At 39.5% G+C, this 23,975-nt stretch overlaps 1 protein-coding gene across 1 annotated transcript in view; it reads left to right on the top strand.

The window, feature by feature from the left end:
* Positions 1–23,975, top strand: part of CDS1 (CDP-diacylglycerol synthase 1) — a 125,184-nt gene that overhangs the window by 13,060 nt on the left and 88,149 nt on the right. The gene's annotated exons all lie outside the window — the stretch shown is intronic.

The raw sequence follows: 23,975 nt of genomic DNA, 5'->3' as shown, positions 1-23,975 counted from the left end.
TGTTTTGCTCTGTTTCATTTTTGTATAATTTGAACTTATTTGGTCTTTCTGCATCTATGAAATGTTGCTATTAGACAAGAAATTTTTAGCTGAAACCCTGTAATTCTGTGAGTTTAGGCATCTGGGTTTAAATCAAATAAAAAAAAATGTTTCTAGTATGTCCTCAATAATTTTATGATTGACTGGGAGAAGAAATCATTGACTTTATGTTAATGCTATTTACAAGAAGCCCTGGTGGCACAATGGTTAAACAATTGGCTGCTAACCAAAAGGTCAGCAGTTCAAACCCACCAGTGACTCTGCAGGAGAAAAGACTTGGGGATTTGCTCCTGTGAAGATTGCAGCCCAGAAACTCTATGGGGTAATTCTACTCTGCCCTATAGGGACACTAGGAGTTGGAATCAACTGGGCTGCAAACACCAATAACATAGCTGTTTACAATTTTTTATTTTTATTAGTTGGAAAATTGTTCTGTACTTACTTAATGAGAATGACATCACATATTGAAGTGACTCTAAAAAGAAAGAACTATTTCATTAATAACCAGTTGGTTGTGGATCATTCCTGAGCTATGCCAAGTTTAGTTATCTTTCTAAATATTTACTTATTTCTTTCTTCACAAACAGAAGTCAAATTATTTCCCATATCATGCTACTGAATATTTCTTTGCTTAAAATTTTGTGAGAACTACAAGAATTTTTGTTCTGCTGTGCAGAGGGTCACTATGAGTTGGAAACGACTTGACACCACCTAACAACAACAACACAAGAATTTAACCTTTCTTTTAAATATAAAATGGGAATGCAGTGAAGGAGAAACAAAACTCTGGTCTAGCCTGAAGCCTCACCTGTGGAAAGTGAAGGATACTGTTTGGAAACTTAGTAGCAAAGGAAGCAGTGTTGCTTTCCTAGTTCTTGGCTATGTTTACAATTGCTATTATTTGCTAGGACCCATAGCCAGCTGTTTAAGATCTTTATGTAAGCCTGATGAAGCCAATCTGACATCATCTCTGGCTGGCCCAGGTAGGACCAAACCTTGGTAGTTACGTTTGGGCTCACTGCCACCCCCTGACTCAAGCATGTCATTTAAAATAATGATGAGGCATTGTGGGATATTAAATGTTGAGTCATTTGGGACTGAACATTTTACTTTTATATACAAAAATCAAAATCTGGAAAAGCCTTTTGGTCTCTTACAGTTGATTGTTCTATGGAGCATATCCCTCACGTGTATTATTGTTTATTTATACATGAGTCTTTTATTTGGTTGAAAGATGTGCTCTGGGAATTAAGCTTCAGATCCATGTTGGAAGGGAAGCTTAGGGCAATAGACACAGGTCCTTCTAGTCTCTACCAGACCAATAGATCTGGTCTTTTTTTATGATTTTGAATTTTGTTCTAAATTTTTCTCCCTCTCTGACCAGGATCTTCCATTATGATCCCAATCAGAGTGGTTTTCGTAATGGTAGCCCAGCACCATCTAGTTCCTCTGGTCTCAGGCTAGAGGAGGCTGTGGTTCATGTGAACCATTAGCCCTTTGGACTAATTGCTTCCTTGAGTCTTTGGTTTTCTTCTCTCTCCTTTGCTTTAGTCAGGAAGAGACCAATAGTTGTGTCTTAGATACTTTTAAGATCCTAGACACTACTCATCAAACTAGGGTATAGAACATTGATCCTGATACTGTGGTCCTTGTTGTTGTTGTTATGTGCCATTGAGTCAGACCCAACTCATAGTGACCCCTCCTTGGGTTTCCGAGGCAGTATCACTGTGGAAGTTGATTGCCCAACCTTCCTTCCGAGGAGTGGCTGGTGAGTGTGAACTGCCAGCCTTCTGGTTAGCAGTCAAGTGCCTTAGGCACTATGCTACCAGAGCTCCTACTCTGGTCCTTAGGAGATCTTTAGTTTAATTAGGAACTTAAAAGTTACATAAATGAACCTGTCAAACATACAAAAACAAACAAACCCCTAACACCTTTCTGTTGAGTTGATTCTGACTCATGGATCCTTTGTGTTACAGAGTAGAAGAGTAGACCAGAGCACCGTAAGTTTTGTTTTGTTTTGTTTTGTTTTTCCTGTGATCTTTATGAAGACAACTTTCCAGGCCTTTCTTCCACAGCAGTGCTGAGTAGGTTCAAACCACCAACCTTCAGGTTAGTAGTCAAGAGCAAGCCATTTGCATCATACAAAAACTCAAAAACCAAACTCACTGCCATCAAGTTGATTTGACTCATAGCAACCCCTCCTTGGGTTTCTGAGGCAGTATCTCTACAGAAGTAGATTGCCCAGTCTTCCTTCTGAGGAGTGGCTGGTGGGTTTGAACTACCAGCCTTCTGGTTAGCAGTCAACTGCCTTAGGGACTATGCCATCAGAGCTCCTATTTGCACCATACAGGGACCTCTTAATGCAGTATGATTTTAATGTATACTAGAAATGGGGCATCAAAGGGAAAGATCAGAGACAGCCAAAAATTTTAGGAAAGTCTTAAATAGAATTTGAGTATTATAGATACATTTTAGGATTGGTGAAAATAATAGCAGCAAATGTATTGTGAGTAGAGTAGAACAAAAGTGTTGTAGATTGAGGAATTGTCCTGATTCGATCTGGGGATAGAGAGATGACTGGTTATCATTCCCTCCAAACACATTCACTGAGCACCTGGTTGCAGGTGCAGTCAGTGGGTGAGACTATGGTGGTTGAATAAGAAGTCAAAATAGTGTGTCATATGAATTGTGGCAAAGAAAGGCAGGGTGCTTGAGGAGTATGTCACCCACTCGTTCACTGCAGTCGAGTTGATTATGACTCAGCAACCACTATTGGGCTTCCAAGGCTGTAAGTCTTTATGAAAGCAGCCAGCCTCATCTTTCTTCCATGGAATGGATGGTGGGTTTGAACTACCAACCTTTTGGTTAGCAGCCAAATGCCTTAACCACCATGCAACCAGAACTCCTTGAGTGGCATGTCAGAGCTGCTAAAACTGAGCTGAGGGCTTTGTATTAGTTTCTGATTGCTTCTGTAACAAATTACCACAAATTTAGTGGCTTAACAACAAAACGTTATAATCTTACAGTTCTAGAGGTCAGAAGTCTAAAATAGGCCCCACTGCATTCAAATCAGTGTGTCAGTAGAGCTGTGTACCTTCTGGAGGCTCTAGGGAAGAATCCATTTCTTTGCCTTTTTGAGCTTCTAGAGGCAGCCTGCATTCCTTGTCTGATGGCCCCTTCTTCCACCTCCAAAGCCAGCAATTATATCACTCCTTTTTGTCTTCTCCTTCTCTAACTTTGACTCTCCTGTCTTCTTTTTTCACTTACAAGGATCATTGAGTTAATCCAGTAAATTGTCTTCATCTCAAGGTCAGCTGATTAGAAGCCTTAATTTCATCACTACCTTGATTCTTCCTGTGGTCTCCTGTGATGTACTTAATTCTATGATGAACATAACATATTCACAGGTTCCAGGGTAAGATAAGAACATCTTTGTTGTTGTTGTTGTGGTTATGTGCCGTCGAGTCAAACCCGACTCATAGAGACCCCTCCTTGGGTTTCCGAGGCAGTATCACTACGGAAGTAGGATTGCCCAACCTTCCTTCCGAGGAGTGGCTGGTGAGTTTGAACTGCCAGCTGTCTGGTTAGCAGGCAAGTGTCTTAGCCACTATGCTACCAGAGCTCCCAGAACATCTTTAGGGGAATATTGTTCTACTTACCAACAGGCTTCATAAAGAAAGACTTCTTCGCTTCTAGAAGAAGTGATATCTAAATAGGTACTAGCCAGGCAAAGCCAGGCACAAGGAGAAAGAGTGTTATAAATTGAGAGATCAACATAGCAAAAGATTGAGAGGTTAAGACTATATTCACACACTGGAGAGTGCAGGAAGTTCTGTTCTGCAGAACACACAGTGAGAGAGAGGGCATGACCAGAGCTGTGACTGTAGAGTAAAAGGAGCTGAGTTTTTAAATCCTGATAAGGCTGTTGGACTTGATCTTAAGCATGGAGAGCCACTGGAGGGATTTAAATGGGGAAGTGACAATAAAGTTTGCCATTTAGTGAGGCATTTTATGCAGTGATAAGGCACATTTCATTTTCTCTTATCCTGGTATTGAGACAAGGTAGCACAGTAATTAAAGCACACGGCTGCTAACCAAAAGGTCAGAGGATCAAACCCACCAGCTGTTCCACAGAAGAAAGATGTGGCAGTTTGCTCCAATGAAGATTAGTCTTGGAAACCCTATGAGGCAGTTCTACTCTGTCCTGTAGGGTCACTTGAAACAAAACAAAATGCAACCACTGCCGTGGAGTCAGATCCGACTCATAGCGACCCCTCCTTGGGTTTCCGAGGTGATATCTTTACGGAAGTAGATTGCCCAACCTTCCTTCCAAAGGTGGAAGGTTGAACTGCTGATGGGTTTGAACCTCCAGCCTTCTGGTCAGCAGTCAAATGCCTTAGGCATTACACTACCAGAGCTCCTGTAGGGTCACTATGAGTTGGAATCAGTTCAATGGCACTGGGTTATGTGGTGCATGCCTGATCAGAACAGTGTGGTGGTGTGCTGGACCATCCAGTCACCTGTCCATCAGTGGGGAATGGAACAAGGGCAATAGAGAAACATTTGGAAGACTAATCTTAGTAAGTATAAGGGGGTTGTGTGATCAAGATCAGTATGATTACAGTCCTCAAATTGTAGAGATTGTCCCAATTTTCACATTCCTAGTTATCTATCCTCATCACTAGCTGTGGCACACTCTTCTCTGATTCCACCTGCCAGGAGCTGGGACAGCACTCATAAGTTAAAAGGACACTGTCCTTCAGACTGTCAAATAGGCAGACGTCAGCATGAGTTTAAGGAGCATGCATGGCACTTTAGCCTTCTTACCTGCTGGCCACAAATTCAAGGCTGGTTTCCCACTGCCTATCAGAATGCTGGCCACTCTTGGGAATCTACATGACACTCTTACTTTGTGACCTGCTGGCTCCCACTGCCTCTTTGGACTCAGTAACTCGCTGGAATGACTCACAGAACTCACAAAGAGTATACCATACTTATGACTACAAATTTGTTATTAACAAAAAGGACATCAATGAAGGGACATATAGGACAAGGTCTGGGAAGTTTCCCAATGTGGAACATTCATGTTCTAAGGGACACGCTACCCTTGTGAGAACAATTCTTGACAACCACAAAGCTCTTTGTTTGTGCCTTCCTCTTCTGAGAGTTTATTGGCCAATCCTGCATGATAGGCTAATTCATGTCTCTTGAGGCTAGTTGATATTTGTCTCCTGATATCAACTTTTCTGGTCTGGCCAGCCACTACACACAAGTACAAAGTCTCAGGTATGGCCTGGAAGTCCAAGACCAATGTACCTAAGTTATTCTAAGGGTTATTTCTCCAGAGCCAAGGACATCCTTAAGGAGTTTGTTGGTGCAGTGGCTAAGGCATTCAGCTGCTAGCCAAAATGGTGTCAGTTCACACCCAGCAGCCATCCACAGGAGAAAGATGAGGCAGCCTGCTTCCATAAAGAAAACCCTATGGAACAGTTCTACTCTGTCCTGTAGGGTCACTATGAGTCAGGAAAGATTCGATGGCAGTGGGTAAGGACATCTTTATCCCACAAGATTGGAGATGATCACTGAGATAATCAAATTTCCATCTATTAAATATAATGTTGATTTTTTTTTCCCTTACTTTTATTGTGGTGAAAACATATACAAGAAATTCGCCAACATACCATCTTCGACATTTACAGCTCAAGGACACTGATGACATTTTTCATGTTTGCCCCCATTGTTGCTATCCTTTTCCACAATATTATACCACCATTAGCATAAACTCAATGCCCTGCAAACAAAAGCGTCCCCTTTCCACCTTCCTCTTACTCTTGGTAACTACTAATAATCCATGGGGTGGGTGTGTGTATACACATATATACATAAGTATTTTTTTTTTTCCTCCAACCTATCTAGGAATTTTCCCTTTCCTTCCTGGTAACTAACAAAGACAGTTTCCTTCCATGTATAAATCTTTCTTTGACTTTTTATAATAGTAGACTAATACAATATTTATCTTTCTGTGATTGACTTATTTCACTCAGCATAATGTTCTCCAAGTTCATCCATGTTACGTGGTGTTTTGCAGATTCTATGTTATTCTTTAGGGTTGCATAGTGTTACATTGTGTTACATTGAGTTTATGTACCAGAGTTTGTTTATCCATTCCTTGGTTGATGAGCTGTTGTTTCCATCTCTTTGCTATTGTGAATAGTGCTGCCATGAACATGAGTGTGCATATATCTATTTATGTCCTACCTCTCACTTCTTTAGGATATATATCTAGTAATGGGATTACTAGGAGCCCTGGTTGCATAGTGCCCAAGGCATTTGACTGTTAACCAGAAGGTTAGTGGTTCAAATCCACCAGCCACTCCTTGGGAGGGAGATTGGGCAATCTACTTCTGTAGTGATACCGCCTCCTGAAGCCCAAGAAGGGATCACTATGGGTCGGATCTGATTTGACAGCAGTGAGTTGGTTAGTTAGTTAATGGGCTTACTGGATCAAATGTTATTTCTAATTCCAGCTTTTTAAGGAAATGCTGTACTGCTTCCCACAATGGTTGTATCATTTACAGTCCCACCAGCAGTATATGAGAGTCCCAATTTCTCTACATCATCGCCAGCATTTGTTATTTTCTGTCTTATTGAACTTTGCCATTAGTGCTGGGGTGAGATGGTATCTCACGGTTGTTTTGATTTGCATCTCTCTGATGACTAATGATCATGAGCATTTCTTCATGTATTTGCTGGCCACCTGAACATCCTCTTTGGTGAAGTGTCTATTCATGTCTTCTGCCCATTTTTAAGTTAGGTTGTTTATCTTTTTGTTGTTGAGGTGTTGGAGATTTCTACAAATTTTAGAGATAAGTCCCTTGTCAGCTATGTAATTATTGACAAGTATGAATTTGTTACTGTCATTTTTTGTTATGTGCTTTTTCGTGGTGTTAATTTCTTTGTTCCACATAATTTTCTGTGCTGAGCTCATTTTGTTTATGAATCATGTTATCACTTCCTTCATTCCTATTGTTTTAATATTTGCTAAATATTTGTGCAGGAGCTCTGGTAGTATAGTGCCTAAGGCACTTGACTGCTAACCAGAAGGCTGGTGGTTCAAACCCACCAGCCACTCCTCGGAAGGAAGATGGGGCAATCCACTTCCGTAGTGATACAGCCTCGGAAACCCAAGGAGGGGTCGCTATGAGTTGGGTCTGACTCAACGGCACATAACAACAACAACAACAACAACAACAAATATTTGTGCTGGTCCTCTTTTTTATTTTGATGTGAAGGTTTATCATTTTTTTTTTTTTGAGGTTACCCTGTGATTTATAATTTTCTTCCCAAGTTTAGAATAGTCCGTTTTATCTTGTAGTTGTCTTGACTTCCCTACCATTTAGAAGTTCTGTAACTACACAATTTTTTCCCTCTTTTTGGTTTGTAGTTGTCCTCATTTGTGAATTGATATCTCTGGTTCCCCGTTTACAATCTTGTTGGCTTTATTTACTTTGGTTACTTCTATAGCTGGGTTGGTTTCTGGGTTATGTCATCATGTGTATTAATGGTTAGTTGTTGTTTACTGTTGTTGCTTCTCTGTTTAAAGGACTCCCTTTAGCATCTCTTGTAAAGTTGGCCTAGTTTTAACAAATTCCCTTAATTTCTGTTTATCTGGAAATGTCCTAATTTCACCATCATATTTGAGGACAGTTTTGCTGGATATATAATTCTTGGTTGGAAAATTTTCTCTTTCAGGGTTTTATATATACCATCCCATTGTCTTCCCCCCTGTATGGTTTCTGCCGAAAAATCTGAGCTTAGTCTTATTGGTTGCCCCTTGTAGGTAACTTTTCATTTTTCATGTGCTGCTTTCAGGATTCTTTGTTTGTCTTTGGTTTTGGTGAGTTTGATGATGATATGTCCTGGTGATTTTCTTTTGGGGTCTATCCCGTTTGGGGTACATTGGACCTCTTGAATGAATATATTCTCATCTTTCATCATACCAGGAAAATGCTCTTCTAACAAATCTTCATGAATTTTTTCTGTGGTTTTATTTGTCTCTTCCTGTTCTGGAATTCCGATTGCACATAGATTATTCCTTTTGACAGTGTCCCGCATGAACTTTAAGCTTTCTTCATTTTGTTTTTATCTTTTTTCTGATTGATCCATTTCCAAAGATGTATTGAGGTATTTGCCTTCAATTTTACTAATTCTGTATGCCATTAATTCAATTCTACTTCTTTGCCTTTTCAATGTGTTATCTATTTCTGAAAATTTAGTGTTAATCTTCTGGATTTCTGTCTGTAGATTTGTATCATTTCTAATTTTTCATTTATTTTGTCATTTTGTTCTTATATTGTCTTTTGATATTTTTCTAGGGTTTTGTCTGTTTTCCTCAGTTTTCTCAGGGTTTTCCTTGATCTGTCTCCCATTTTATTGAAAGTATTTAAATATAATTCCTTATCAGGGAGTTCCAATGCTGCATCTTCCTCAGGGATGTGTTTTGGGTCTGTATCCTGGTCCCTTGTTTTTCCTGCTTTATCTTGCTTCTTTGTGTAGATTGTGATGTTCTGTTGTCTCCGAGGCATTGTGACATTTTTGTGTTTATTTTTAATTGGTGATTTTATGTTGGAGTGACTTACCCATGACTTTTGTTGTCTTTTGTTTGTATGTATCTGTATAAGCAGGGTACAGTGCGGTGCTCCTCTATGTGCTATTTGGCAGCACTTAGACACTCACCACCTGTCTCATTTCCCATTGTCAGCCTCCCTTATGTCACTGCCACCCTTGAGAAATGGAGACTCTTCTTAGGTCCTGTTTTCATTCAGGTTTTTCTACTAGTTGGTGCCTGATTCACTTCTGTATACTTCCTTTCAAAGCTTAGGGCTCCAGGATTATCTTCTGTTACTCTGTCCATTGGTTTCTCTCTTCTTTGTTGAAGAGGGTCTGTGTAACTTGTCTTTCTATTCTGGCATCTTGCTGGAGGTCTGGTGGTCATGTTTTCTTATCCAGTCTGCAATTCTCTGTCTCTTGTCTGGTGCATTTAATTCATTTACATTCGGTGTATTTATTGACAAGTATGAATTTATTGATGTCATTTTGTTATGTGTTTTTTTGTGGTGTTACTGATTTCTTTATTTCATATAATGTTCTGTGCTGAGCTTATTTTGTTTATGAATCATTTTATCACTTCCTTTGTTGCTATTGTTTTGTTGTTGTTGTTGTTATGTGCCGTCGAGTCGGCCCTGACTCATAGCGACCCCTCCTTGGGTTTCTGAGGCAGTATCACTACGGAAGTAGGACTGCCCTTCTGAGTTTTAGTATTTAGTATTTAATATTTTTGCTTGTCCTCTTTCTTATTTTGATGCAAAGGTTTATTATTTTTCTTTATGGTTACCCTGTGATTTATTATTTTATTCCCAAGTTAAAACTGTTCTTTCTTACAACTCTCTTGACTTCCTCACTATTCAGAAGTTCTATAACTACACTGTTGTTGTTGTTGTTGTTATGTGCCATCGAGTCGGCCCTGACTCATAGCGACCCCTCCTTGGGTTTCTGAGGCAGTATCACTACGGAAGTAGGATTGCCCAACCTTCCTTCCGAGGAGTGGCTGGTGGGTTTGAACCGCCAGCCTTCTGGTTAGCAGTCAAGTGCTTTAGCCACTATGCTACCAGAGCTCCTATAACTATACTAATGATTCTCTTTTTGGTTTGTAGTTGTCCTCATTTGCTAATTATTGTCTCTGCTTCCCTGTTTACAGTTTTGTAAGCTTATTTTACTTTGGATATTTCTATAACTGGGTTGGTTTCTGGGTTATGTCATCATGTGTGTTCATCAACAGCTGTTGTTTGTTATTGTTGGTTCTCTGTCTGAAAGACTCCTTTTAAGATATTTTGTAAGGTTGGTCTGGTTTTAACAACTTGTCTTAATGTCTCTCACTCACTGCCATTGAGTTGCATCCGACTCACAGCAACCCATCCTTGGGTTTCTGAGGCAGTGCCACTATGGAAGTAGGTTGCCCAATCCTCCCTCTGAGGTGTGGCTGGTGGGTTTTAACTGCCATCCTTCTGGTTAGCAGTCCAATGCATTAGGCACTACTTATCTAGAAATCTCCTAATTTCACTGTTGTATTTGAGGGACATTTCTCCTGGGTATATAATTCTTGGCTGGAAATTTTTTCCTTTCAAGGTTTTATATGTATCATCCCATTTACTTCTCACCTGCGTTGTTTCTGCTGAGAAGTCAGAGCTTAGTGTTATTGGTTGCCGTTTGTAGATAACTTTTCATTTTTACCATTCTGCTTTCAGGATTCTTTCTTTGTCTTTGGTTTTGGTGAGTTTGATGATGATATGTCTTGGTGATTTTTTGGGGGGGCTATCTTGTTTGGGGTTCGTTGGACTTCCTTAATGGATATATTCTCTTCTTTCATTGTATTAGGGAAATTCTCTCCCAACAAATCTTTGACAATGTTCTCTGTGATTTTACCTCTCTCTTCCTATTCTGGAATACTCATTACACTTAAGTTCTTCCTCTTGATGGTATCCCACATGGACCTTAGGCTTTCTTCATTATGTTTTGATCTTTTGTGTGATTGACCCCTTAAGAAAGAAGTATTGAGGTATTTTTCTTCAGTCTCACTAATTGGGTCTTCCATTGATTTGATTCTACTCCTTTGCCCATTCAATGTGTTACTTATTTCTGAAATCTTAGTATTAGTCTTCTGGATTTCTATTTGTTGTTTTTGGACAGTTCCTAATTTTTTGTTTATTTTGTCAATTTATTCTTGTATTGTTTTCCTAAATTGTTCCAGGGTTTTGTCAATGTTTCCTTTATCTTATCAGTGTTGACATTGATCTGTCTCTTAATCCATTGAAGGCACCTACCAAAGGGGCAAGGAGGCGCCAACTTCTGACCTCCTCTAACCCCACAAGAGGAAGACAGAATCACCTTGAGTAGCCCAAGGGCTATCCCTGCGAGGACAGACATGCCGCCTCCCTCCAGTCCTTTCACCAACCCTGACACCAACCATTACTCCCACAACATCCACCACCTCTCTGCTGGGTTTGATAATTTGCTGCAGTGGCCACACAGAACTCACAGATTATGGGGTTTATTAGGGAAGCAACAGGCTACAATTGAAGTTCAGGAACACTCTCAGTCTCTCAGCCGCCATCTCTCAGCCAAGAGTCTCTCTCAATGTCTCTCCCAGCAGTGCATGTCTCTCAGTCTCCCTGCCAACAGTACGTGTCTCTCAGTCTTTCCACAGCACATGTCTCTCTCTCAGCAGTGCATGTCTCTCAGTCTCTGCCAACAGCATGTGTCTCTCATTCTTTCAGCAGCATGTGTCTCTCTCTTAGCAATGCTTGTCTCTCACATTTCCCATCTGTCAGTGAGAGATTCCTTCTGCTTCTGTTGTTGTTGTTATGTTATGTTCTGCCTCTAGGAGGGCTCTTATTGAGCCTGGCAGAATGGCCAAACTAACCAATCCCAACATCAGAATTCTATACACCTGAGAAAGAGAGAACTTCCCCAGAAGATTGCTTCATGGCCATTCTCAACAGAAATACCCCAGGTGGATAACTAAAAATCAGGAGCTCCTCAGTTGCTCAAGGCAAATTCCACCATGGAATTTATAAAGACTTATGACTAGAAAAGCCATACCAGGTAATTTACTACACCATAGTACCCAATTATAGTTCTTTTGAATTCCTTATCGGGGAGTTCCAATGCTGCTTCTTCCTCAGCAATGTTTTCTGAATTTGTGTCTTGGGCCCTTGTTTCTACTACTTTCTCTTGCTTTTTTGTGTGGACTGTGATGGTCTGTTGTCTCTAAGATATTGTGGTGGTGGTGGTGATGTATTTATGTTTAATTTGTGGTTGTATGTTGGTGTGATTTGCACAAGATTTTTTCCCCCTTTATTAGGTTTAGTATATCTGTGTGAGCAGAGTACTGTGCTCCTCTATTCACTAGTTGTTATCACTTAGGTGCTCACTACCTATCTCCTCATAGGTGTGATAAAGAATAAGAGAGTATGCACAGATTTCTGTTAGCTGTTTGTAAAGAACATTTGAGGGTGAGTTAAGTTGGTATTGGCCACCATCTATCATTGTTAAGTAATAAATAAATAACGAGCCAAAACTCAAAGCACATAAACAAACAGGAAGAACTGAGATCAAAGAGAGAAAGGGAATAAATGAGAAGAAAAATTTTCAAAGTATATTTAAAAAATGATAAAAGATAGTGAGAAAAAGAAGGAAAACAAGCCACAATATCTGGGGAGGGAGAAAGCGAGAAAAGAACAAAAGTAAAAGAATACTAATGGGAAAATTGCAAAAAGAAAAAAAAGGATGGGAAGAACCAAAAGAAAGAAGAAGGAAGGGAACCAGGAAAAGGGAAGAGAAAAAAGGAAAAGAATAAACAAAGCAATCAGGGACAAGAAAGAGAAAAAAAAGAAGAAGAAGAAAGGAGGAAGATGAAAAGAATAATTTAAAAACAAAAATAAAACTTTGGGATTGGGGCATGGCACCCAGACTCTGTCAGGACATAGACTGGGGTAGACTTTCTGCTGGTCAAGAAGGTGGGTGGAGGCTGGGATGGCCACACGCCTGTTCACCAATAAGGTGAGGGGTATAAGAGCAAAAAGGGTGATATCACACCTTTCCAGTCTTCAGTCTCTAGTGCAGTGACCTGTGCTGTCCCCAGCAAGCAGAGCCCACTCTTAATGTTGCCACTTACAAACATTCAAAATGGCCACACCGACCACCCACAAAATTCAAAATGGCTACACCCTCAGTATAGCTGCTGACAGTCCACAGGTCCCTTTATTTCCTTCCCCACCATTTTCCTTTCTAGTTGTCAGGCACCAATGCAGTCCTTGCCCACGAGTCCTCGGTAAGCAGAGCCAATTCTCAGGTTGCTATTGGAAAATATTCAAAATTTCTGTGCCCCTAGGACAGCTGGCAGTCTTCTGCTCTATTTGTCTCCTCACTCACTGTTCCATTCAGGTTCTTCTACTAGTTGATATTTAATCCACTTCTTTAACCTTCCTTTCAGAGCTCAGGATTCCAGGTTTGTCTTCTGTATTGGTTTCTATTGGTTTCTCATTGCTTTGTTGCAGAGGATCTATGTTGCTTGTCTGCCTATTCCACCATCTTGCTGGAACGCCTCCTGAATGCAATGTTATTATAAGCCACTTGACCTCTGTAATCATTATTGCAGAGGTGTTGAGCCAGTTCCCTTCCACTCAAGCCATTCTTGGTTCACAAAACTGCTCACTCACTAGTAAACAAATCTCTTTAGTCCTTTTCCCCAGAACCTATAGAAGTAGCAGTTCCTTTCCTTCATTGAGGGAAAAGAAGAAATCCACACCTACGTGGAAACAGAAGAGAAACAAAGTGCTGAGAAGGCTGAAATCAGGGCCTAATGTTCTTTCAAGTAAGAAATGTTTAGCTTAAAGATTTTTAAAAGGCATCACTGCAGGCACAGTTCTGTGTCACTTGAGAGCTCCCTTTTGCTTGATTGCAATTTTACTGCCTAACTGAGATGCAGACATCAGTGTGAATGCCAAGGAACCCACAGTGGAGAAATTGCCCCTGGTTTTCTGACTCACTTTTCTTTAAAGCAGGAGTAAGAGAGGTGGAAAGTGTGAGCAGTTTAATATTTTGTCCTTTGCTGAATTCCAAACTACTGCTCATCTTCTTTATTTTAAAGAGTTTTACTTTGGAGCTATCATTTTGAATGGACTGGGTCATTACCTTGTTCCTGTTCTTCTGGCCCCTAGTATTGGCCCTCAGCATCTCAGTCCTCTTTCCCCGACTCCTGTGTGCCCTTTGAAGAATCCCTAGGTGATATAGCCAGATTACATGCTTGGCTTCTTACTGAAAGTTTGTAGGTTCAAGTCCATCCAGAGGCACCTCAGAAGAAAGACCTGGTGATCTACTTCTGAAAAATCATCCATTGAAAACCTCATAGAACACAGTTCTACTCTGACCTGTGTCAGGATGCCATAAATCCGAGTTGACTCAATGGCAACTGGTTTACTGGTGCACTCTTCGAGATTCCCTGTGATGGGGGCTCTTTCTGTGCTATCAGCCTGTCTAACTACAGCTAAGGCCTGCTGCTGCTTGCCATTAAAAAAAAAAAAAAACTGCCATCAAGTTGATTCTGACTCATAGTGACTCTATAGGTCAAAGTAGAACTGCCCCATAGAATTTCCAGTTTGGAGCTATTATGTGTAAAGCTGCCATGATTTATTCATGTGTAAGCTTTTGTATAGCCACATGCTTTCATTTCTCTTGGGTAAATACCTAGAGGTGGAATTATTTTCACATCAGCAGGGTAAGAGAGTTCTAGTTACTCCACATCCTTTTCAACAGTTGGTATATCTAGTTTTTAAATTTTAGCCATCCTAATAGATGTGTAGGAGTGTTGGTGGTGTAGTGCCTAAAGCATTTGACTCTTAACCAGAAGGCTGGTGGTTCAAACCCACCAGTCACTCCTCAGAAGGAAGACTGGGCAATCTACTTTCATAGAGACACCACCTTGGAAACCCAAGGAGGGGTAGCTATGAGTCGGATTTGACTCGATGGCAGTGAGTTTGGTTTTTTGGTAATAGATGTGCAGTAGTATCTCATTCTAGTTTAATTTGCATTTTTCTAATGGAGTTCTAGTGGCATAGTGCCTAAGGCATTTGACTGCCAACCAGAAGGATGGTGGTTCAAACCCACCAGCCACTCTTTGGAAGGAAAACTGGGCAATCTACTTCCATAGAGATACCACCTTGGAAACCCTAGGAGGGGTCACTCTCAGTCGTAATTGTCTCAATTGCAGTGAGTTGGTGTTTTGGGTTTAATGGCTACTAAAGGAGCTCTGGTGGTGCAGTGGTTAAAGCATTTGGCTTGCTAATCAAAATGTCAACAGTTTGAACTCACCAGCCACTCTATGGGAGAAAGATGAGGCAATTTGTTTCTGTTAAGAAGTACAGCCTTGGAAACCCTATGGGGCAGTTCTCCTATGCCTTATAGGGTCTCTTTGAGTCACAACTGACTCAATGGAAGTGAGTTTGGTTTGGGTTAATGACTAATAATGTTTAACATATTTTCATGTGCTAATTTGCCATCTGTGTATGGTCTGTGAAGTGTCCAAATATTTTGCCTGTTTTTTAAACAATAAGTTGATTGTTTTCTTCTTGAACTTTGAGAGTTCTTTATATATTCTGGATTATTGTTAACTGCTGCAGAGTCGACCCTGACTCATGGTGACCCTGGGAATGATGAAACACTGCCCAGTCCTGCACCATCCCTGTGATAGATTGTGTAGGGGACTGTTGTGATCCGTATTGGTTGATTTTCAGATGAAGACTCCCAGGCCTTTCTTCCTAGTCCCCCTCTGCTCTGGAAGCTCCACTTAAACTTGTTCAACATCATTGCAATAGCTGATCACTGAGAGATGGGTGGTGCTGTGCGTGAGGTACATTGGTCAGGACTTGAAGCTGGGTCTCAGGTATGGAAGGTGAGAATTCTATCAGCCAACCACCAATGCCCCCATGTGTCCCAGATTTATAAGTCCTTTATTAGATATGTGATTTGCAAATATATCCTCCCCATCTTTGACATATTTTCTCATTCTATTAATAGTGTCTTTTGAAGAACAGAAAATTTTAATGTTGATGAAATGTCATTTATTAATTTTTTTTCCTTATATGGATTGTGCTTTTGGTATCATATTTCAGAAATCCTTGCCTAACCCAACGTCCCAGAGATTTCCTAGAAGTTTTATAGTTAACTCTATGATCTGTTTTGAATTAATTTTTGTGTAAGGTGTGAGATATGAAGGGAGGTTCATTTTTTACATTTGGATATTCAGTTGTTCCATCACTATCTGTTGAATTTCCTTTGCAACTTTGTCTAAACTAAATTATCTCTCTATATATATGTGAGTTTACTTCTGGACTCTATTCTGTCCCACTGATTATATTTTCCTTTACACCAACACCACACTATCTTGATTACAGCAGTTTTATAATAACTATTGAAAAAAAATAGTTTAAGTCCTTTAGTTTTGTCTTTTTTTCAGAGTTGTCATGACTGTTCTAGCTCTTTTGTATTTCATATAAACTTTAGAATCAGCTTGTAAGTTTTTATTTAAAAAAAGCCTGCTGGGCATTACAACCCCAACTGCATTGACTCTATTGATCAATTAACCTTCTGCATAGTTTCAAATCCTAGCTACATTGCATGTAGCTGTGAAGTTAGGCATCTTACTTACCCTTTCTGAGCCAAAATTTTTCATTTATGAAATGGAGGCTTTGATTTACCTACCTCTGTGATAATGTGAGGCATCCATGGGTGGTGCAAACAATTAAGTACTCAGCAATAACTAAAGGTTGGCTCTTCAGATTGACCCAAAGACACCAAAGATAACAGCCATGAAAACTCTGTGGAGTGCAGTTCTACTCTGCAACACATGATGTCACCATGAGTGGTAATAAACTATATGCGATTGGATAATAATGTGGGGTTCCATGAGTATTGCAACCAGTTAACAGTCAACCAGGGCTTAAAACTCCTTTGAAATGGTTACGTTATGGCTGACAAAATGAAATTGGAAAAGACTCAAACTTTTAAAAATTTGGTTGAAGCAGAGTGATAACTGCAATAGGAAAAATTATGGGTCAAAGCCCTGGCATGGGAGCCTCAGAAGGCATAGTGAGCCCTTTCAACAGCTTGATGCAGAAGACTGGATTATTCTCTGGACTGTGGAGAGTGACACACATTCAAAGCAGCATGATTGGCCACCATCTTTGGTGTGGACCCGTAATTTTTCTTTTTCTGAGTGTAGTTCTGGTTCACCCACATTTTACATATTTTAGTTCATTCTGGTTTTGCTTTGCTGGCCATGACTGAACCAAGAAAATTCAGTCCAAAGCCCTGTGTTCAACTGCTAAGCAAAAGATTGAAGGTTCAAGTCCACCCACAGGCACCTCACAAGAAAGGCCTGGCTATCTACTTCCAAAAAAGCAGACACTGGAAACTCTGTGTAGCACAGTTCTATTTTGACATATGTGATGCCACCATGAGTCAGAACCAATTCATTGGAAAATGTTATTTTTTTATGGTAATGTTAGAAGTAAGTAAAGTAACGTTTGTGAAATATTTGGCTCTTGTTTTCTAATTTAACTGAAGAAACTTGATTTACAATTAATAAAGAAGCTTTTATCTTCAACTTTTAGGCATCACTCACCAGACATAGTTTCGTTGTAATTTTATAATTGGAGAAGAGTTGTTCTCCCAGTCAGAAATGCAGCTGGGGTTCCAAGCAAGATGACTTGCCTGGAATTACTTAGCTAGCAAGAAGTAAAAAATTATTTTAATCTTAAATGTTAGCATGATTTGGCAGATTCATTTCATTCAACACGCATTTACTTAGTGTCTAATAAATGCTAGCCACTGTGCTCTGCCAGGCTTGGCACTTGGGATTTAAGAGTGAGGCTGGTGGAAGGCTTTCCTCTCACAAAGCTTAGGGAATACTGGAAGACGTTATTGTTGTTAGGTGCCATCTAGTCACTCCGACTCATAGCGACCCTACTTGTAACAGATGTCCTGTGCCATCCTCACAATCCTTGCTGTGCTTGAGCCCATCCTTGCAGCCACTGTGTCAATCCATCTTGTTGAGGGTCTTCTCCTTCTTTGCTGACCTTCTGCTTTACTAAGCATGATATCTTTCTCCAGGGAATGGTCCCTTCTCACAACATGACCAAAGTAGGTGAGATGAAGTTTGGCCATCCTTGCTTCTGTGGAACATACCCATTGCACTTCTTCCAGGACAGATTTGATCTTTCTTCTGGCAGTCTGTGGTATTTTCAGTGTTCTTCACCAACACCACAATTCAAAGGTATCAACTCTTCTTTGGTCTTCATTATTCATTGTCCAGCTGTCCCATACACATGAGGTGACTAAAAATACCATGGCTTGGGCCTGGTGCACCTTAACTCTCAAAGTGGCATCTTTCTCTTAAAAAAGAGTTATTTTTTGCAGATTTTCCCAGTGAAGTAGGACATCTGGTTTCTTAACTGCTGCTTCCATGGGTGTTGTTGACTATGGATCCAAGTAATATGAAATCCCTGACAAGTTCAATCTTTTCTCTGTTTATCATGATGTTACTTATTGGTCCCATTGTACAGATTTTTGTCTTCTTTATGTTGAGGTGTAATCCATATAAACTCTTTTATTTTCATCAGTAAGTGCTTCAAGTCATCTTCACTTTCAGCATGCAGTGTTGTGTCACCTGCATTTCACAGCTTGTTAATGGTTCTTTCTCCTGTCTTTATGTCATGAAATTCTTCCTGTAGTCCAGCTTCTTGGATTATTTGCTCAGCATACAGTTTGAATAAGTATGGTAAAAGATACACCATGATGTACATCCTTCCTGACTTTAAACTATGCAATAGCCTCTTGTTCTTTTTGAATGACAGCCTCTTGGTCTAGGTACAGAGTCCTTATGAGAGCAATTAAGTGTTCTGTAATTCCCATTCTTTGCAATGTTATCTATAATTTGTTATGATCCACACAGTCAAATGCCTTTGCATAGTCTATAAAACACAGGTAGACACCTTTCTGGTATTCTTTGTTTTCAGTCATGATGCACCTGATATTTGCAATGATATCCTGCATTCCAAGTCCTCTTCTAATTCCAACTTGCATTTCAGGAAGTTCTAACAATATACTACTGCAACTGTTGTTGAATTATGTTCAGCAAGATTTTACTTGAGTGTGAAATTAATGATATTGTTCAATAATTTCCACATTCCATTGGATCACCTTTCTTTGGAATGTGCACAAATATCAATCTCCAATCAATTGGCCAGGTAGTGGTCTTCCAGATTTCTTGGCATAAACAAGTGAGTGCCTTCAGTGCTGCCTCCATTTGTTGAAACATCTCAGTGGGTGTTTGGTCAATTCCAGGAGCCTTGTTTTTCATCAATTCCTTCAGTGCAGCTTGGACTTCTTCCTTCAATACCATTGGTTCTTGATTATATGCTGCCTTCTAAAATAGTTGAATATTGACCAATTCTTTTTGATACAGTGACTCTGGGTATTCTTTCTATCTTCTTTCGATGCTTCTTGCACCATTCAGTATTTTGCCCGTAGAATCATTTCATATTGCAACACAAGGCTCGAATTTTTTCTTCAGTTCTTTCAGCTTCAGAAATGCCAAGTGTGTTCTTCCCTTTTGTTTTTCTAACTTCAAGTCTTTGCACATTTTATTTTAATAAATGACTTTGTTATCTCAAGCTGCCCTTTGAAATCCTGTTCAGTTCTTTTATTTCAGCATTACTTTCATTCACTTTAGCTACTCTACATTCAAGAGCAAGTTTCAGTGTCTCTCCTGACATTCGTTTTGATCTTTTCTTCCATTACTGTCTTTTAAATGACTCTTTGCTTTCTTCATTATGGTATTCTTGATGTCACCCCACAGCTCATCTGGTCTTCAGTCGTTGGTGTTTAATATGTCAAATCTATTCTTCAGGTGGTCTCTAAATTCAGGTGGGATATAATCAAGATTGTATTTTGGCTCTTGTGCCCTTATTTTAATTTTCTCTAGCTTCAGCTTGAATTTGCGTTTAAGCAATTGATGATCTGTTCCACAGGCATCTCTTGGCCTTGTTTTGATTGATGATATTGAGCTTCTCCATCACCTCTTTCCACAGATGTAGTTGATCTGATTTCTGTGTATTCCATCTGGTGAGGTCCACATGTATAGCCATTGTTTATGTTTTTGGTAAAAGGTATTTGCAATAAATAAGTCATTGGTCTTGCAAAATTCTGTCTTGCAATCTCTGGCATAATTTATATGACCAAGGCTGTATTTTGCAACTACTGATGATTCTTTGTTTCCAAATTTTGCATTCCAGTCTCTAGTAATCATCAATACATATTGATTGCATGTTTGGTCAATTTCAGACTGAAGAAGCTGGTAAAAGTCTTCAATTTCTTCATGTTTGGCTTTAGTAGTTGGTGTGTAAAGTTGAATAATGGTGGTCTTCTACCATTCACCTGTCAGTTTGCCATACTGTTATAGCTTGTGTATTGCTGTGAGGCTAGAAGCTATACCACCAGTATTTCAAATATCAGCTGGGTCATCTATGGTGGACAGGTCTCAGCAGAGCTTCCAAAGGAAGACAGACTGGGAAAAAGGACGAGGCCATTCCCTTCTGAAAAAACTGGTCACTGAAAACCTTATGAATAGAGTGAAACACTGTCTGATATTTTCCTGGAAAACTTTATGAATAGCCATGAAACTAGAAGGCAAGCAAGCAGATAATTTTAATGGGAATTTATAGGTAAAATAAGGAGACTTGTGGAAAAACAGTTGAAATATCACTAACATGGCACTGAGGATTAGGGGTGTACAGTGAAATGACATTGAAGCTGAGGTCAGAGGATGACTACACAGTAGCCAATTTTGAGGAATGAAGAAGGGAGGTTTCAAACTGTGGATATAGGGAAGAGAGAATTCCCATTTTATACTTTATCCATAGAATATGCATCCAGAGGCCAGAGAGAGAATGTCACTGTGTAAACACTAGGGAGTCAACAAAGAGAGGACAGAAGAATAGGTCCATGGTAGTTAAGGCTGTGTGTCAACTTGGCTGGACCTGGTTTTGAGTGGCTGGACAGCTGGATGTAGTTATTCCCCATGATGAGATTGGTAATCAGCTCCATGGTGGAAGCCACTGGAGCAGCTGAGTAGCTGCCTTAGAGATGTGGTCTGCTTCCAGTATATAATGAGAAGCATTGAGAAGGGTCTCAGAGATTTTTGGTGCACTTGGAACCTCCATGTAGCCAAGTTTTCATTCAGCAGCCTGCCATGTTGTCTGGTGATCTTGGTATTGTTTCTGGACTTGAACTAGTGGCCTGCTATATTGCTTAATAACCTTGGGACTGTGCCATTTCACTTGTTGACCTTGGGTTTGTCAACCTCAGCAGCCAGCAGCTGCCTGAGTTAAGAGAAGCCTGTACCTTCAGTGGGCTGGGCACAAGAGGCAGAGCTGAAGCCCAAGGTTGAGGGGCCTTCACTCAGCCCCTAGAGCTGGCACTTTGAGCTCAGACTTCTAGCCTTCTAAACTGTGAGAGAATACATCCCTATTTGTTGGTGCCATCTACTTGTGGTTTTTTCTGTTAGAGAGCGGTGCTAGAGAGAACCAAAACAAAGTTCCATCATGAAATACAACAGAAAGCAATCTTAAGTAGTGTGACTTTATCCTGATGGTTTTAAGTAGGGGAGTGTCATGATCAAATTCACAATTTGGAAAGATTCTTTTGACTGGACTGGGCAAAGTGGATGAGAGAGGGTAAGACTGAAAGCTATTGTAAATGCTGTTGTTTTCCTGATTTCCTTTTCAGAGTTCTCTTTGTTAGTGTAGAGGAATCTGACTGACTTTCGTATGTTAATCTTGGACTTTGCCACTTTGCTGAATCTGTATTACAGTAGTTTTGTTGAGTCTCTGGGATTTTGTATATATAGAATGATATCATCTGCCAATAGTGATTGATGTACTAGGGCCCTGTTATTGTGTGTGTAATTTATTTTACCATATGTCTTCTCGTTGGATTTACCCTTTAATCATTATATATAATCTTTCTTTTTCTGTTTTACTGGCTTTTGCCATAAGGTATGTTTTGTCAGAAATTAATATTGCCACTCCTGCTATTTTTGGTTGCCATTTGCTTGGTAGATGTTTTTCCACCCTTTGATTTTCAGCTCATTTTTGTCTTTGTGTCTAAGGTATACTTCTTGCAGACAGCATATTGATGGGTCATCCATTCTGCCACTCTTTGTCTCTTGATTGGTGTATCTAATTCCATTTACATTCTGTGTAATTATCGATAGGTATGGATTCACTGCTGTCATTTTGCTGTAGTGATTGTGTGTGTGTGTTGCTGATGGTTTCTTCTTTCTGTATTTTTTTCTGTGCTAAGTTCATTTTGTTTATGGATATTCTTATCATTTCCTTCATTGCTGTTATTTTAGTTTTTACTGAGTCTTATGATTTTCTTCTTTTTTATTTTGGTGAGAAGGTATATTAATTTTCTTTGACGTTACCCTGTAATTTATTATTATCCTCCCAAGTTTAAAACAGTCTGTTCTATTTTGATATCATCTTGATTCTTATCCATTTAGAAGTTCTTTTACTACACTATGTATTCCCTCTTTTTGTTTTGTAGTTATAGTCATTTAAAATTTATGTTTCTGGTTCCCTATTTTAATTCTTATAGGTTTATTTTATTTTTGATACTTCTATATACTGCCTCAGAAACCCGAGGAGGGGTTGCTATGAGTCGAGTCTGACTCAACGGCACATAACAACAAAAACATATCTGGGTTAATTTATGGGTGCTGTTACTGTGTGTCTTAATCTCAGGTTGTTGTCTCTTGTCTGCTGTGTTGTTCTAGCTGAAGGAATCCCTTTAGCACTTCTTGTAAGATTGATCTGTTTTTCACAAATTTCCATAATTTCTGTTTATCTGGAAGTATTCTAATTTTGCCAACTTATTTGAGGGCCCTTTTTTTTTTTTTTTTGCTAGATACATAATTTTCAGTTGGGAATATTTGTCTTTCTGGATTTTATATATGTCATCCCATTGCCTTCTCATCTGTATGGTTTCTACCAAGAAATCAGAGCTTAGTCTTACTGGTTCTGATTCTCCTTTGTAGGTAACTTTTCATTTTTCCCAAGCTACTTTCAGGATTCTTTGTCTTTGGTTTTTGGAAAGTTTAGATTATAATAAGTCTTAGTGATTTTCTTTTGGGATCTATACTGTGTGGGGTATGCTAAGCTTCTTGAATGCATATCTTCTCAATTTTTATGACATAAGGGACATTTTCTTCCAAAAATTCTCTGGCAATTTTCTTGGTGCTTTTTTGGGTCTCTTTTTGTTCTGGAATTCCAATCACATGTAAGTTATTCGTCTTGATTATGCTCCATATAATTCTTAGGCTTTCTTTATATTTTTTGTTCTTTTTTTTTCTGATTGTTTCTCTAACAAATTATCGTTAAGAAATTTGTCTTCAATTTTGCAAATTCTGTCTTCCATTGATTCAGATCTATCCCTTTGTCCTTCCAGTGCATTATCTATTTCAGAAATTTTAGTATTAGTATTTTGGATTTCTGTTTGCTGTTTTTGTGTGTTTACTAATTTTCCATTTATTTTGTCAATTTGTTCTTGCATTGATTTCCTAAGTTCTCAAGTTTATCTGTGTTTGCCTTAATTCTATCTATTATCTCCTTTGTATCATGTTTTCCCTGATGAGTTTCTTAATCTGTTGAAGGGCCCTAACTATGATTCTTTTGAATTCGGAGCCAAGTAATTCCATTACCATTTCTGCCTACAGATCTTCTGATCCTATATATTGCTCACTTGATTGAACCATCTTGTCCTGTTTGTGTGTGTGTGTGTGTATGTGTGATTTCAAGTTGTCTGTTTTCTCCAAAACATTTTGATATTATGGTATTTATTTGTTGATTGTATATTTGATTACTTTACCCTAATTTTCTGTTTTCTTTTAGTATATCTGGCCAAGAGGGCAGGTGTGCTACTCTGGTTGCTAGTTTGGCAGCTGAGGCACTCACCACCTGTCTGTGGGTTCATTTTGATAGTGGATGGGAGTGTGGGTGCTTGTCCCTGATTGGTGGTTGCATAAAGTACCTGCAGGCAGGCTGGGTGGGTATGGGCTGCTGTCTTTGTTGTCAATCCAGTGGTGCAATTGGTGGGTGAGTCAGGCTGCAAATGTGGTGAGTATGGCTTGGTAGAGGCACTGACTCCCCATTGATGGGAAATAAAATGGTGGGGGAAAGGAAGGAAAAAAAAAAAAGAAGAAGAAAAGAAAGGAGGAAAATAGAAAAGAACTGAGAATAAAGAAACAAAAAAAGTGGCAC

The sequence above is a fragment of the Orycteropus afer genome, unplaced genomic scaffold, assembly GCF_000298275.1.
Source record: "Orycteropus afer afer isolate SDZICR_OR568_19922 unplaced genomic scaffold, OryAfe1.0 scaffold00227, whole genome shotgun sequence".
Classification (NCBI taxonomy): domain Eukaryota; kingdom Metazoa; phylum Chordata; class Mammalia; order Tubulidentata; family Orycteropodidae; genus Orycteropus; species Orycteropus afer.
Note: the sequence above shows the minus strand (reverse complement) of the source record. Positions and strands in the feature narration are given on the sequence as shown.